The sequence below is a fragment of the Chenopodium album genome, chromosome 15 (genome assembly GCF_948465745.1).
Source record: "Chenopodium album chromosome 15, dcCheAlbu1.1, whole genome shotgun sequence".
In the NCBI taxonomy this organism is placed as follows: domain Eukaryota; kingdom Viridiplantae; phylum Streptophyta; class Magnoliopsida; order Caryophyllales; family Amaranthaceae; genus Chenopodium; species Chenopodium album.
The window spans coordinates 3,432,197-3,449,435 of record NC_137848.1 but is presented as its reverse complement, the minus strand read 5'-3'; the positions used below and the strand labels follow the sequence as shown (position 1 = coordinate 3,449,435).

At 32.4% G+C, this 17,239-nt stretch overlaps 1 long non-coding RNA gene across 1 annotated transcript; it reads right to left on the bottom strand.

Annotated features, from left to right (window-relative positions):
* Positions 1–13,904: 13,904 nt before the first annotated feature.
* On the bottom strand, positions 13,905–16,799 carry LOC145581617 (uncharacterized). Its single transcript, XR_014099651.1, has 2 exons — positions 16,013–16,799; positions 13,905–14,310 (listed from the first exon to the last, which is right to left on the bottom strand). It is a non-coding gene; the product is annotated as an uncharacterized LOC145581617 (long non-coding RNA).
* Between the last annotated feature and the right edge of the window lie 440 nt (positions 16,800–17,239).

The following is a 17,239-nucleotide window of genomic DNA, read 5'->3' as shown; positions in this document are numbered from 1 at the left end:
GACTTGTTCTCTTCACCTGAAATAAGGAGATATCTATACTAATCTATTAGAAGGTGTTCTTAATAATGTCAATGTATCACATAGTTCTTTTTTTATTGTGTCACGTCATCTTTTCAAGATCTCATTCAAACCCTCAACCTCTTATAATAGAAATGACTATTTAACCATCTAAGTCAGTTATTAACTATGTTATTAAAATGTAAAAATTTACATAGTATGTAAGTGCAAATTCATAAATAAATAAATAAGGTACTCAAATATATAATAACCCAGTTTTGGTTTGACAATGACAATTGTATTTTGAATAGTCTTTAAACAATTTATCGATTGCACGTCTACAATAGTAGCAATTTAGGGTGATGCCCAGGCTACTCATTAGTAAGAAAATTAAAAGCCCGTTTAAAATGAACTTGTCTAAATTGTGTTATGTCATCGTAATTGAGGAGGCGTAATATTGCATTAGCCCGCAACATACTTTGTATCTTTTTACTACGTGTACACTAGTTAATAGATTTTTTACGAGTCGTTATTTCACAAAGTTCAAAGTTAAATTGATAAAGAAGAAGAATAAAATGTAAATATCCGTACTTTATAAAAATAATCTATGAATTAACAATCATAATAGGTGCAACCATAAATAAAAGTCAAATCAAGAACAACTAACAAGATATTCATTATGCTTGTATATATCAAACCATGATAAGGACTTGAGTCACTTGACACACATTGAGTACAACATTATCAATTTATCATACATTATGTTATTGTTTGTACCTATCAAGGATTTTATATGCTTTACAATTGTGATGCAATTAAAATATGCTTAAATCTTTTAATCATAAACTCTTTTTTATAAGTTAAACAATTCAATTTAGTCATAAAGTTTAAAGCCACATCCTATTACTATGAAACACAAACTATTGCGTCAGTTTGGACTAACTAACTATTTCGTCAGTCCATCGAGTTTTTGATATCCTTTAATACCTGGATGATTCCTCTATTAGATATATGATATTATTGTAATCCCCCGTATTTTTAAATATTTTATAAATGAAAATTTATTTTATTTATATTATTTATTTGTATTTTTCCGGATTTTATTTTAAAAAGTTTCAAATTATTAATTTGGGTCGAAAATTATTTTAGTACAAATTATTTTATGAGCTTTCATTCTACAATCTATGCCATACAAACAAAGCCTAGTCCATTTCATTTACGTAATTGGCCTATTAATTTTATGAGGCCCAATACTCCTACTTACCCTACAATTCTCTCCCCTATAAATACCCCATACATCCCCAAAATTTTCCCCACACAAAAGGTTAGTCTTATTTTCTCCTTTATTTTATTAATTTGTGTAATTATAATTATTGATTTATGGGTTTTGATTTTATTGTTTGAAATTAATTTAATTAGTATCAAATTGTATTTTGATGATTAAACTTTATAATTTCAGATTTTATAAATGTCATAATTTTCAGATTTTGTAAATTTTATAACCTAGGGTTTTTAATTATTGAAAATCACGATTTTAGGGTTTTTACGAACAATTGATTTAGGGTTTTTATAGTAATGATGTTTGAAATTTTGGTGATTATAAATACTGATTAGTTTAACTTAATCCCAGAATATTTTGAACACGTAAATTCGTGTTTTAATTATTAGATTTCCATTCGTTAATATTAATCCCGTTTTAATCCCGATTAGGTTCTGAACTCTTCCGATTTTGATAAAAAAAAAGTAGTGTTTTCCATGTGGAAATAATGTTTTAAGAGGTAGTGAGCACCGCCCTCTCGTGGCCAAATTCAGCCTTTAAATATGATTTTCGGGCAGTTTTTTATTTTTAACGAAATTTTTTTATGCTTTAAATTTTATCCTTGAGTTTTAAAGGGTTTTTGATTAGTTTAAAATGCTGAAATTTTATTTAAAGTAGTATAATTGTGATTTTAATGAAAGGGTGTGATTACCCATTAAAAAGGAGTTTAATTAGGGGTTTTTAAATAATTTTCAGATTTTTTTTAAGTAGTCTAAAGTAAATTTAAGTTGCTGGAAATTTGGTTGAGTATTAATTTATTGTTATTGGTTGTTCTCTAGGAAGTGATTATTCCCTAGGAGACTTTTGAGTGATTAAAAGTGGCACAAAGGATTGTTTATACGAGGTACGTACATGTCTATTTCGTTGTAAGTAGTATCATGTTTAGGTACCAAAAAGAAAGAACTTAGTTTCACGTTTAGAGAACACTTGGATGGAAATTGTTTGGTTATACATTTAATTAATTCATGTGTTTATGTTTATGAGACATGTTTTGGTGAATTGATTATGTTTGTATGGAATTATGGATGCAAGCATGTTGAATTATATTGGATTAATTGTTTGTATGGAATATTGATACAAGCATATTTTTATTGGATTGGTTTATTAACTACATTTGGATTATTGAAGGATTGGAGTTGAATGGTTTAAGTGGAATGAATTTATTAATTATTCCACAAGGTTATTATTATTTTATTTATTACTCAAGCATGACTTGTTAGTATGTTGAGTAAAAGTGGATTAAGCCAAAATGGCTAGGTGGGTTGACTATGTTCAACAATTTTGGATAATTTGGAAGTTTAAAGGAATTAAAGGTCAATTTGTGATGTGATCACCGTTGTCCTAAATAAGATTAAAAGTGAATTGATGTATGATTGTTATGTATGGTCTACTTGAATGAGTCGACTATTAATTAAAATTGTAATTACGTAAAGTAAAACAAGGATGAGCAATAAAATTCTGGAAAGTGTGCACTTCTAGAGTATTGACAATTATGGGTTGGGGTACACGGTGGTAGCCCGTGGCTTTCCGAGGCGTGTTTGATCAACATGTCTTCTTTTCTTTTGATATTTACATTTTTTTTTATAATGAAAGTTAGATGGGATCCTAGACTAACTTTGTGAGAATGGAGTCGCGCCCATTCTTGCATTGCGCTAAACTTTTATTTTAAATGGTCATTTGGGACCAAAATGATTTGGTGGGTTGGACAACCTCGTCTATTGCTTACTCCAAATTAAATTAATCAAACTAAATATAAAGAGTCAAGTGTTTGGAATTGGTTACTAAGTATGTTGAGTTAATTGAATTGTTTAAGTGTGGAGTCTTGATTAATGAATTCGTTTTGTATGTTTATTTACTTTAATTAATTGAGCATGTTAGGTTTTGCACGTTGTAGCTTGTATGTACTCAGCTTTGCTGATTGTGTGCTTTTGTGTGTGTTTTCTTTTGGTCATGACCTTCGCCTATCAATGACCCTGTTGATGATCCAATTATTACACTTGTATTATTGGGGAGCAGTATTGCACAGGTTAGCTTGATGATGTGAGGTTCGGGGATTTGACATACGCATTGTCAAGGGATTGGTGTGATTGAGAGTATTCGTTCTTTGTGTTGAACTTATCTATGTTTTACTATTTCAAATACGTTTTGGGATTTTAAATATTAGTTTGGTTTAATTAGGGCCTTTATGGTTCAATTTGTAAGCTTTGACTTATTGGTTTTCTAAATTATATTATTTTAAGATTTAAGTTGAATTTCCGCTGCAATACTTTGATAAAGCCTTAACGTTTTAACACGTGCCAGTAACATGCCAATGGTTCTTCACTATTTTATTTAAATTAAGTGGTTTGGAAAAAGGGAGAATTATTGGGGTGTTACAATTATGGCTAGATGATATCCTCTATTGGCTATATGATATTATTTATGATTGTGTCTATAATATCCTTTATTGGTTAGATGATATTCTTTATTGGCTATATGATATCATAGCTGGATGATATATGCTCTATTGGCTATATGATATCATATATAATTTTTTTCTATGATATCCTTTATTGATTGGATGATATCTTCTATTGGCTATATGATATCATTTATAATTGTGACTATGATATCAGCTATAGGTTGGACAATAATTTAAAATTTTAAAAATTAATATAGTGGAAATACTTCCACCATTAGCTGTGCAATTGTATTGGAGTATTCCTTATGGACTCCGAAACAAACAGCAATTTCGTCAATAAAAAAATAAAGATTATGAAACCCAATTACTTTAACTAACAATTCAACAAGATAACCCAATGGATTAAAGTTCTCATCATCATCTTCCTCCTTTCTCATCGGCTCCGGCGGAGGACATGATGGTGGTTGAGGTGGAGCCGCCGTCGATTCTTCTCGTTTTTATCTGTAGTCACATAAAGCTCTCATTTTCGACGGTTTCCGACGTCGATTCAACTCTACTAGGCATTTAGTTATTGGGTATCATTCTTAAAATCCAATTTTTGATGATGCATTGCAAGCTAGAGAGAGAAAGTGAGACAATGAGAGAGAAATTGAGGTGAGAAGTAGCATTGTAGTAGCACTAAAGAAAGGTAAAAAGGGTTGTTGCTAGAGTAAAAAGGTAATACCTTCTCTACTATGAAATTACTCTTAGTAATTTTTCTTGTAATTTTATAAACGTTGGAGTATTTCTTATTTGTTACGTGAATTATTGTATTTATTTTATGGACTTGCTAGCATTATTTCTAACAATGCAAAATAAAGAAAATAAAGCTGGAATTCCACTAGCTTAGGGAACAATAATTTGGATTAATCATTTCCACAAATATAATATGCTTGGATCATGCATGTCATGTGTGAAATAGAACATAAATTAGTGGTGTTTTATTATTTGAAGATCAATAGTCCAACTACTTGTTAACTAAATAAAAGACAACGATATATTTTCTAAGCACAAAGGACAAAAAATTTGACCAAAAGAAACTTATTTTGCATTAAATTAATATCCATCATCATGATTTTCTTTTATAACCCTATTAATAATTTGAAATAAAATATTTTAACCTTAATTATATGAGTTGACGCCTACAGTTTTATTATGGTTTATTAGTTGAACAATCAAGTTAGGAGGGTTTGGTGGATCATGAAGAAAATTACAGTATTTTATAATATCTGTCAAAAAAAAATTAAAAAAAAATTGCAAATGTGAAACACATGCATTATTGACATTAGCAAGGGATTATGCAATGTTAAAATAGAAGTTGCAATATGAAAGACTAGCATTGTTTTTACACAAAGTCTTATATGTGACTAAGTTGTCTAAGCACATGGTGTGACCACTTTACATAATCACATATAAGTCAGTTAATTAAGTAATAGGGGGTTACGGTGATGAGCAAATGAAATTAGCTCAACATAATTGCGTTATAATGAAGAGAAGTTATAAACCAAATCACACAATTTACAAATCAAAGTGGTAGAAATTAATAACTCATGACATGGTTACAAAGCCAACTGATTATAGCTAATCCTTTTTTAAATTACATTAATAACTACTTGCTGAATTCTCTTTTTGACTAATTGTAATTACACACGCTCAATTATTTACAAGAAGCAAAATAGAATTGTAACCATAATTTTTGTTAGTGACTGATTGCGGAATGACTCAATGAGAGAAGTGAAACTCATCTTCTTAAATCTTAATGTAGCTCAATTCTCTTTTAAAAAAAAAAAATAAAAAAAAAATAAATAAAAAAGCCAAAAGCAGTTGTATGGAAGTGAAATTCTTGATCCACTTGTTATTTATAGGAGCATCAATTGAGATAGAGGATTGTTCTTAGAGATGTACTTGGTGTGTTGATATTTCTTTATCTGCATATATGATCAGAAAAACAAATGCTTGTATTAGACTTACTTTCTCGGGCTCGTGTCAAGTGGTCAAGTGCTAAACCTATGCACCACTTAGCCCAATATAATCAACTTACATCCTCTTTATTTTTATCCATGTGGGATAAACCACATACATAACATTAAAGTCGGAAATAATTCCAATGTAAACAAGTCACCTTAAAATTATTTTATGATCAATTATACATAATTTAAATCTTTGAAGATGACATATCGAATTATCGCTACATCATAATCCTTAATCTACTAAACAATGCTTTTTCAAAATATTAAAGTTTGAGGTTGAGACAATTTAGGATATTTGGGGTATTTAGGATCTTCTATTCTTTGCAAAGGTAGCTTAATTGTTGTTGTTTTTTTTTTCCCCCTCCTAAATGACATATACCATGGTTTTCATCATTTCATGCATGCAATATGACAGATTTGGCAAGTGGGGCGGCAACAGTGAATCAAAGATAACTTGCTCCATAAAATCTCCTCATTGCTAAATTTGTAATCTTCTTTACTTCTTAACAAAGTTCTCTACCATTACTTAAACCCCTTCATTCTTCAATTCATAATCATCCCACAATTTATTAACACCAATTTTATCAGCAAATTAAACCCAATTAAATTAATTAATTAATTTAATTTAGCAAAAAATAAATAAAAATGGGTCACAAACATGGTCATGATTGGGGTCCAGTGTTCATTGCAACAATCTTGTTTGTTCTTCTATCACCAGGGTTGTTGTTTCAAGTGCCAGGTGGCAAAAGGTGCATTGAGTTTGGGAGCTTCCGTACTGGTGGGGCAGCTATATTGATCCATGCTCTTCTATACTTTGGCCTTATTTGTATCTTCTTGATTGCCCTTGGAATTCACATGTATTGGGGTTGATCCTTTACAATTGCATTCAACCCATATTGTTCCTATCTTTATTTTGTTTTCTGTTTTGGGAGGTCGGTCGAGTCTTCTAGTTGTGTTGATTTCTATTTTAAATCGAGGAAACCACTCTTTTTACATATTATTATTATAATATGTTGGAAAAATACACGAGATTAATTTTAAGAGGATGTAAGAGAGTGGTGGTTTAGAGACACTATGTGTGTATCTTTTGTTATTGATCAAGTTAATTAAAAGACTATTTGTCATTGTTTTTTAAATTTGTGCACGTTTATTACTAGCTTTTATTACGTCAATTTATAGTCATTATAATTTTGTTGGCTTTTCAACTACATAATGGTAGCAAAGCCCCACGAATTTGAACTATTACTCAAATCAAAGATATGACTTGCTACCAATGCATATTTTTAATGAAATGAATAACAAAGGGGATCAGTCAAACCTCAAAATTAAATGCGTTTAAACTTGATGTTAAATACTTTGAATCCTTTAATGCTACAACTATTAGTTTAAACTTATTGAGGGTTTTTTTTCCCAAAAAGTGAAATTATGTACAAAATAATTACTTGTACATATATAATTACCTATTCTAATTTTGAGCGTCCATATATATGAATATATGATAATAAAACATGAACTATTATCAATTAGCTTAATCTTTTAAAAGGTGTGTTTAAACATCTAATCATTATTTAACTCTCACTATTAAATTTTAGCAGTATAATTTCTGAACATAAACTAAATTATATGGATGTTGCCATTTAGTTAAAAAATGCAGGACTCCAAGCGCATACGGTATTGTATTCTCTTGCAAAATACTTCATACATCCTTAGTCATATTTATTGTACAATTACAATTACAATTAACACCAAGAAAACTAATTTCCTTATTGATATTACTAGTGTTTAAGTGCTTTTACTTTTTTGACATTTTGACTAGTGGAGTAGCGGGTCTATATTACTCGTATTTCCTATCTTTGAGGCTACAAATAAATTTAACATTATTTTTTTTATTATAAATTACAAATAGGCGAGGACAAATTATATTTGCGATCCATCTATAATTTCTACATTTTCTCTACAATTATACTTTAGTTTCAATATCTCCCTCTCAAAGGTCTTGAAGATTTATTACTAACAAACAAACAAAAGACAAAAAAAAAAGACAAAAAAAACATAAAAACAAAGTTACATTATTGAACGATTATCTGTACGACTTTGTCTGTTTTTGAGATAATAATAATAATGCTCATCGGAAACGGATCAAGTATGAATCTAGTTGTCGAGCAATTGTAAATGGATTCCTTCCCTTCTCCTTTTCTTCACTTGGGGAATTAGACAAAGAGGTTGTTGCGTTGCTGAAGCGGGTTCAGAAGTTCTCGACGACTCAGGATATCGGGGCTCGTGCTGCTGCTCATATTTTTACTAGGATAGATTTTTCTATAACTAGAGAAGTGGGGGGCCCAGATTGTATCTCGGCTTCCCACAATTTTTTTTTGTAGGTTGTATAACTTTATCTGTTTTTGAGATATAATAATAATAATGCAACATTGTAATTAACAATTTGGAATCTATTAAAGCCTTGATGACTAAGACATCTTTAATTGGTCACATTCCTTTCTTTGCTACCACATATGCTAAGCATGCCAAACACGCTAGTTACCAGCAACTACTAATATAAAAACACTAGAGAAGTTTAATTTGGTAACTCTAGTACGTACATTCCTAGAGCAAGCTAAGAGAGAGTACGTACATACAGTGTGTGAGAATGGCAGATTGGGGGCCGGTTGTGATCGCGTTGGTGCTATTCGTGTTGCTATCGCCGGGGTTGCTATGTCAAATTCCGGGGAAGGGAAGGATGGTTGAGTTTGCTAACTTGCAAACAAGCGGCGTTTCCATACTTATTCATACCATAATCTACTTTGGCCTCATTACTATCTTCCTTATTGCTATTGGTGTTCATATCTACACTGGCTAGTTATAAAGTCTTCAGCTTAATTAATTATAATATCTTGTTACTAATTACTATTAATTGTGTTATTCATTTACATTTTTTGGGTGTTCTAATTGTAAGTTTGGTTATTTTGAGTGTGCTTATTTATCAATACAAGTATGTATCATGCACTATTGCACGTGACAACTGCATACAATATTTATCAAGAGTAATTAGCTAAATTATACGATGTACATGTTTTGCCAATGTATGTGATCATTGTTAATGTCAGTTATTCAATTCTTTTCTCAAGATTATTATGATGATGTTGATTTTCATTGTCTCATTATGTGAAGTACAATGCTATTTCAAGGTCTCAAGGTTGCTTTCTTTCTTATACCACGTATAAAAATTATAATATATCAAGGAATTGAGAAAATACAAGTTTATCATAGGGATAATAATGTACTTTCAAGTGAGCTATCAAGGGTTATTTAGTAAACTTACTCCCTCCAATTAACTTGAGGAGTTAACCAACGTTAAAGCCTGTTTTCTCTCTCCTTCATTCTCATTTTCTTCCTCTTCCCAGCTAACTCCTCTACTCATTGTTAGCAGCAGTTTTATTTTTTTTTTACTTGGTAAAAGCTTGGCAAAATATTTTAATTTCACAAATGACTGTCATTCTTTCATCTTCTCTCTCCAGGGTATTGGTATTTTGGTAGTGACAAAAATAGAAAACACAATTATAATTCAAAAGATATACTCCCTCCGTCCTCAAAACTTCGACCCTTTTAGGTTAATTTCGCAGTTATTAAGAAAATTAAATAAAAAAAATAAAAACATATTGAAAAGATAAATTTATATGGGGTTTGTAAAAAAGTAGAAAGATAAAGTATTAAAAATACATGAAAAAACAAAATTTTATACAGGGAAGCTAATTTTGCACAAATATTATTGTAAATTGATGGGTCGATCATCAATAATAACATAACATAATACTAAAACAGACACCAAGAATGACACGTGTCACTTCTTGGTGATGTTTTTTTCCCACCAAAACTTTTTTCTTTGTTTTTTTATTCACTTACTAAAAAAAATATTCATTTCTTTATATAATTGTGATACACTTCCTAAAAAAATATTCACATATTTTTCATATTTTTATTGTATAAAATATTTTTCTACATCTTTTAATTTGTTTTTTTTGGTGTTCTACCTTTGGTATAATTCGGATTCAAAGCTCAATTCTGAGTATAAATTAAGATTCAAACCTTTTCAATTTCATCTAAGAATATGAGGATTATTTTTTGGTTGATTTTGAATTAACATTATAATTCATTATAACATTTTGTTAAACTCATGCGTGACATGGGACTTAATCTAGTTTGGGACTAAAATTAGGCCAAAAAGGTCAAAATTTTGGGGACGGAGGGAGTAGTAAAATTATAGTATGACTTGTTAATAATAAATTCATAATCATATTACTGCACCAAAAACAATAAAGAATCAATTTTATGATTCTACAATAAGGTTCCAACACTAAACCTCTTAGAAGAAAGATAATAACCATCTAGGCTAATTGCCACTTATGCTCCAATTTTGCACACAAATAAAATAATACTATACTACAAAAGTATTGAAAACACATACTTCACTATTAAATGTCTTTTAAAAATTAACAGTTGCAAAATTACAAAAGTAGCAAACCGGAGCAATGCCCGAGTCATTCACTAGTTTAAAGGTTAAAAGAGTGAATATTGCTCTCTAATACAGTACGGAGTATAATAAAATATGGAGATCGTGGGGTAGGAGGAAGAATAAAAATTATAAAAAGCAAAAGTAATTGAGAGAATTGAAGGTGAAAGAATATGAAATTAATAAAATATGAGTTATGTTAAGTCTACTAGGTGAGAGAATTGGATTAAATATTATAAAAGATTTCCAAATAAGTAAATGAAACAAGTATTTAAAAACGGCCGAAAAAGAAAAGTGGAACAAGTATTTAAAAATAGAGGGAATAATAGACACGTGAATCATGCATGACAATAATTGTCCCTTGTTTGCAGCAATGTAATCGTATTGTATTTATTCGTATCAATATCCATGTACAGAGATCTACATTTAATAGGGCTGAGCAAAACTATCTGAAAATCCGAAAATCCGATGATCCGATCCGCATTCGATCCGAAAAATATGGATACCCGATCCGAAATAGATTTCAAATCGGATATCCGATCTGAAAAAATCGGATATTGGATATCCAAATTTTAGATTTCGGATATCCGATATCCGAAATCCAAAAAATCACTTATTGTTACGCACTATGTTTTGGTGAAGAAATGCTTCCCTCAAAGGCCCAAGGCCCAAACCAACTAACCCTAATTCCCTCAAAAGCTCCCCCCAGCTAGAGCTGTCAATTCGGGTAAATGGGTCGGGTTTGAGTCGGGTTTGTGTGGGTCGGGTCATCTCGGGTCGGGTCAATACGGGTTAATGTCAGGACCTATGTGGGTCGGGTTCGGGTTGGGTCATGCTTGAGTCGGGTCACGTGGGGTCATACATCTTTTCGGGTTCGGGTCGGGTTTAGGTCGGGTCAATAAAAGGTCGGGTTACATTCGGGTCGGGTGAAAAACAAGTCGGGTTAAATTCGGGTTTTTACGGGTTTAAATGAGTTAGGGTCGTGTTTGGGTTCGAGTCGGGTTCGGTTCAAGTCAATTATTTTCGGGTTATAATCAGGTCGGGTCATTATCGGGTTTGAGTCGGGTTCGGTTCAAGTCAATAATTTGCGGGTCATAATCAAGTCGGGTCATTATCGGGTTTGAGTCGGGCTCTATTCAAGTCAATAATTTGTGGGTTATAATTAAGTCGGGTCATTCTCGGGTTCGGGTCGGGTTCGGTTCAAGTCAAAAACTTGCGGGATATAATCTGGTCATTTCCAAGTCGGGTCATTCTTGGGTTCAAGTCGGGTTTAGTTAATAATTTGCGGGTTACAATCAAGTTGGGTCATTTAAACTTGTCTGGTCATTCTCGAGTTCAAATTGGTAAGTCAATAATTTGCGGGTTATAATCATGTCGGGTCATTTCCAAGTCGGTCTCGGGTGTGGTTCAAGTCAAAAATTTTCGAGTTATAATTAGATTGGTCCTTTTCAAGTCTTTTTATTCTCGTATTATAATAATCAAGTCGGGTCATGTTCGTATTCGGGTATCAAATATTGGATTAATAGGGTTTAAGTTTGATATCAGGTCGGTCATATTGGGTCCAGTTACATTTTTTTTAATTTTTTTTAATTTATTTAAAACTCCAAATTAAATTACGTAATTTAAAAAATTTCCAAAAAAAAAAAATATTAAATAGACATGTGAATAATAAAATTTGAATTCCCTTTAAAAAAATAATAATAATAAAAAAGGCCACTTTTGTTTTTTTTTTTTTATTTTTATTTTTTTGTTTAATTTTTTTTTTTTGGCTGCTGTCCAGTTCAGTTTTTCTTTGACGAGGATTATGTAAGAGATAAGTCAAGTAAGATGAGAAAGGCCACTTTTGTTTTATAATTGGAATCCATGTTAATAAATTGAAAAAAAGCCTGAAACTCAATAGTCAATACGGAGTACTCTTTTTATCCTAAAAATTCCTAAATCCTAAAATTCGGGTTAGTAATAGGTCGAGTTTAAATTCGGGTCGGGTCAATAACAAGTCGGGTTGAATTTGGGTCGGGTCAATAACAAGTCGAGTTGATTTCGGGTCGGGTTTGTAACAGGTCGGGTTTAAATTCGAGTCGGGTAAGGAACGGGTCGGGTTGAACTCGGGTCGGGTTAGTAACAGGTCGGGTTGAATTCGGGTTTTGACGGGTTAAATCGGGTTTGGGTCATCTCGGGTTCGAGTCGGGTTCGGTTCAGGTCAATAATTTTCGGGTCACATTCGGGTCGGGTCCTCTTTAGGTCGGTTCATGGTCGGGTTCGGGTCTCAAATACTCGGGTCAACTCGGGTCTAGGGTTGGTTTCAGGTCGGGTTAGGTCGGGTTCGGGTCACCATTTTTTTCGGGTTCAGACGGGTTAGGGTTAGGGTCGGGTTAGGGTCGGTATTTCGGGTCGGGTCAACTTTTGACAGCTCTACCCCCAGCCCCTACCGCCTCTTTTCTCACCATCTCTCTAACTCTCTCTCTCCCTTCCTCATCTCTCTCTCTCTCTCTAACTTTCTCTCTCCTTCCATTTTCTGAAAGTTAAATCTCAATATCTCAGATCTTATTAATAGCTAGTTTAGTAGTTTTTAGTACCTTAGCTGTTTCATTCCTTCAGTTAGGCACCTTTGCGGCTTCAGTGCTTCACTCACTTGTTCAGGCGGCTTTGCGGTTTCGCTTGTTCTCACCGTTCATTCAAGCGACTTTTTGGTTTCATTTTCACCGTTCGTTCTACTGTTATGAGAATCGTGTGAACGGAGAATAGACATCTACGTTTATTTACAGATTATTCATATAAATTAATTTCGTTTTTCACGATTTCTTTGTATATGACTCATATTTTTCCGAGTACTTTGATTTCGATTCTGATTTGTTTTTTTTTTTTTTTAATTTTTTTTATTTGGGTTTTAATCATTTAGATTTTGGAATTTGTGGGATATTTAGATTCAAAAATTTGAAGAATTATATACGAGTTTGTTTTTGTAGTCATGAATGTTAAGATACTTGACAAAGATGAAAGGACTCTTTAAGTTCAATAAATCAATTTTCCTTTAAAAACCAAAAAATAATTAAAATTTGAACAATATTATCAAATTCATCGGATATTGGATATCCGAACTATCCGATCCGAATATTTCAGATATTCGATTTATCGGATATCCGAAAATTTCGGATCGGATACGGATATCAAATATTTGAATTTTCTGATACGGATATCCGATCCGAAAATGAATGTCGGATCGGATATCCGATCCGTGCTCACCCCTAACATTTAAGCCTCTGATAAGCTGTGGACTGTGATCACAGACAGGCCAACAATGTCAGGCAGACGAGCTCTGCTAATACAACGACGATTACATGATCCAAGTTACAGAGCAACCGAAGAATGTGCAGCTTGAATAAAATTAGAGTTGATCATGACCCGAGCCAAGACCAAAAATCAGGCCTTATCACCCTGAAGCATCAGGCTGAAATAGGCAGTGCAGCCTGGCCTGGATCAGACCGGCCATACAAAGATCACCTCTAATATCATGGCAATAATGGCAGCTATGACCCAGTATAAAACGCGGTTTTATTAAATATGCATACACATTTCATGAAGTTACAAAATAAGTATATTAGTAGCTCGCTTTCAGTGCATTCTTTAATTCTGTAACCGTGTTCTCTCATTTCGGAAATAAGACCGGAAGCCATATACAGATATAAAAATGCCCCATGGCTTTAAATTTACACATTTGGGATCATCATAGAGAGCAGCATGGTCATGATATGAAAATAATAATTTCAACACAAAAGAACCTTCATGTTCTCTACATTACTATAATATCCACTGTAGTAGGCAACTGTCATAACCTAAAAACAAATTTGTCCCCAAACCCCCCCAAACAACTGAATGAAGAAGCCACATATCCACAAGTTCCATAACAATCTTTAAAGCCAGTTACCCGCAGACCACATTCCAATAGCTTTTCTGCTCATAGCAATTCCTTAGTATATCAAAAGAGAAGCCAAGGATTACGAATGTCCACCTTCTCTATTGATGCTATAGTGCCTCTGTGCTTCCGCGAAATCCTATAGCCATCTTTACATGAATTTCCAGGCTGCATTAATACAGATTACGGGGAACAAATGTTATTACTATTTTTTTTTCCCAATATTATTGTAGATGTCAAGGAAACTAAAAAATGACAATACTTTAGTCAACATCAACAAATAAATACAGCATGAATCCACAAATTACACAGATAAATCACTGCTTCATACTGGTTGCTCGACATTAAAACAAGGAACAGAACTCAACCAACACAATCATAGTCAACTTCAACTATTGATTACTTTATTTGTTTAATCAATATTGGGGTTGTTAGAAGTTAAGCTTCAATTAGTTGCACATCATACATGACAAGTGGATGTATTATGGCACATTTGGATAAAGTTTGTGACGCTGTGAGATCTGCAGCACATATCGTTGAATGATTAATAATTTTCCATTTTTTGCATTCTAAAAAGCAAACTTCTAAACGCTTGAGAATATGATATCTGTGTGACAGCTCGTGAGATCTGCAGCATTAATCATCAGCTACAAGGATAATCAAATATATATACTCTTAGAAAATTCTACTCTCCACATACATAAAAGATGAATCTAAAATCAACAATCAAACAGCAATCCAGAAAAAATTGACGTGATATTAATAAAAACCATAACTGTGACTACATTTGATGAAGACTAACTAGCATATTAGTTCATCAGCACATTTACCAGGAGTAAGGACTTCATCAAACGAATACACTACTAGAACAATATAGTGCCAAAGCTTTGCTAAATAGGCACATTGCCCCACAAACCAGAAGATTGAAAACAGAGGTTAGTGTTGTCTTATTGTGGTGTTCTAAACCACCAACATTAAGGGAAAGTTTATAAAGCAATAATAAGACCGTGTTAACCTGGGAATGTAACTATATGTAAATAATTAACCTCAAGGATACAAGTTCAGACCCGTAAAATCGTAAACCCTTCATTCAAAAACTAGGTCATGCAAAACAATTTACATTATCTAAAATTGTAGCATAAGATCAAAATGAGCACAAATTTCAAGATTCCCACAAGAAAAAAAGGCATGTGGTTAAATGAACTCTAGAATCTGGATGATGACAATTACCAACTAATTAATTCATGGTTGTTCAGAGGATAATGACAGGAAACAGGACAAGGCTTTTGATTAAATAATTCTACACTCTTGTCACAGTTTGCCAGTCAAGAAAGATACCAACAAGCAACTACATGTATTCAACCTCCAAGGAATAAACTTGTATTTTATGTTATATAAGAATTACTAGAGACCAGTTCAAATTCTTAATCACTGAATTACTCATTATAAAAAAATATATTAGTACAATAGACAATAGTACATGCCCATTATTCATCCTTAAACATTTCCCTGTTTATCAAACACATGAAACATGCTAATACAAAGTCAAAATGCCTTTATTTTCACCACCATAAGCAAGAACACACGTGTTTACCATCACTTAAAAGGACTACCAATCAGGCAATCACATTCAATCAACGAAATGCAATTCATATCAAATTCATAAATTATTACTCGTATTAGAAATATAATTACTCCGTATTAAGATTATTGCAGTCAAAATCATAAATTTCCTATACAAACATAAACAAGACCAAGAAATACAACAATTACAGCCAGCAAAATTAAATTTTGAAGTACCAAAAAAAACATTAATCATCATTAAATTAATTATGCAAATCAAAACTGTATGATGATAAGAAAAATATACCAGGAATATCTTTCCGAGGGGAAGACGGAGAAGAAGGCGGGGCAGAGGTGGCGTAACAGAGAAAAGTTCGACCCAAAACCGAAATACTGGTAACCAAACCCACAAAATAGAAGACCATAACAAGCCCAATAACCCAAGGTAACAACATGAAACCAATGAAGAAGGTAACCGATCCACAGAGCATCAAAGCCAGAGAAATCCCCAACATCAACGACGCGAAACCCGCCGGCGTTATCTGCGGCGGAACCCTAACCGCCGGCGCCGACGACGACGACGGCGGCGGAGAGTAGAGATTATGGTCGGAGAAATTGAGCGATGACGGTGATGGTGGGTAGCGTAAGATGTTGAGTACAAGTGAAGATAATTCGTACAAAACCCTAGATTGAGGTTGTTGTTGTTGATGATGATGATGGTGGTGGTGTTGATGATCTTGTCTTCTCATCATATTGAAAATTCAAAAAAAAAAAAAAAAAAAAATTAAAGGAAGAAAAACCCAAAATTTGGATTGAATATAATTTTTTTTAAAAAAATTAAAAACCCTAGATATATTGGGGGAAAAATTGTGGGAAAAATTGCTAAAATCGAGGTAATTGGATAATGGAGAAGTTTGAGGGAAAATCGGTGTTACAGGTGGAGAGGTGGGGTTAGGGAGAAAAAAAGGGAGAGTTTTTGAGGAGAGAGAAAATTTGTTGTTAGAGAGAGAAAGTTTTGGGGGAAGCTTATCTGGTAATGACGAAGAGGAGGGAAAAGGGAACAAGGAAGAAGAAAGGAGGTGCTGCTGTGTTAAGGTGGGGGCAAAAAGGGCAAAAGTGATGTTGAATTTTATTCAAAATAATACACAAAGTAATTATACATCATCTAGTCGATGTTTGATGCTAATAGGAATTTGACTTATTAGTTGTTATACCGAAAGACCTTGTTTTGTTCGTTTTATTTCAAGTTAATTTAAAAATTAATAAATAAGAATTAATTTTAGAAAAGTTGAATAAAATCATCAATACTATTATGGAGTACTAAAGTAATCACCAGGTCCCGTCAAAAAAAAAAAAAAAAAAAAAAAAAAAAATCACCAAGAATATTCTAAAGTTACACGTATCACGTTTACATTAAAAAAATTCCCGCCAAAAACTTTTTATTTTTCTTATTATTTTCTTAAAAAATAAAAAGATAATTGATAAAAAAAATAAAGAATATACAGCCTAAGTAATAAAATAATAACAACAAATT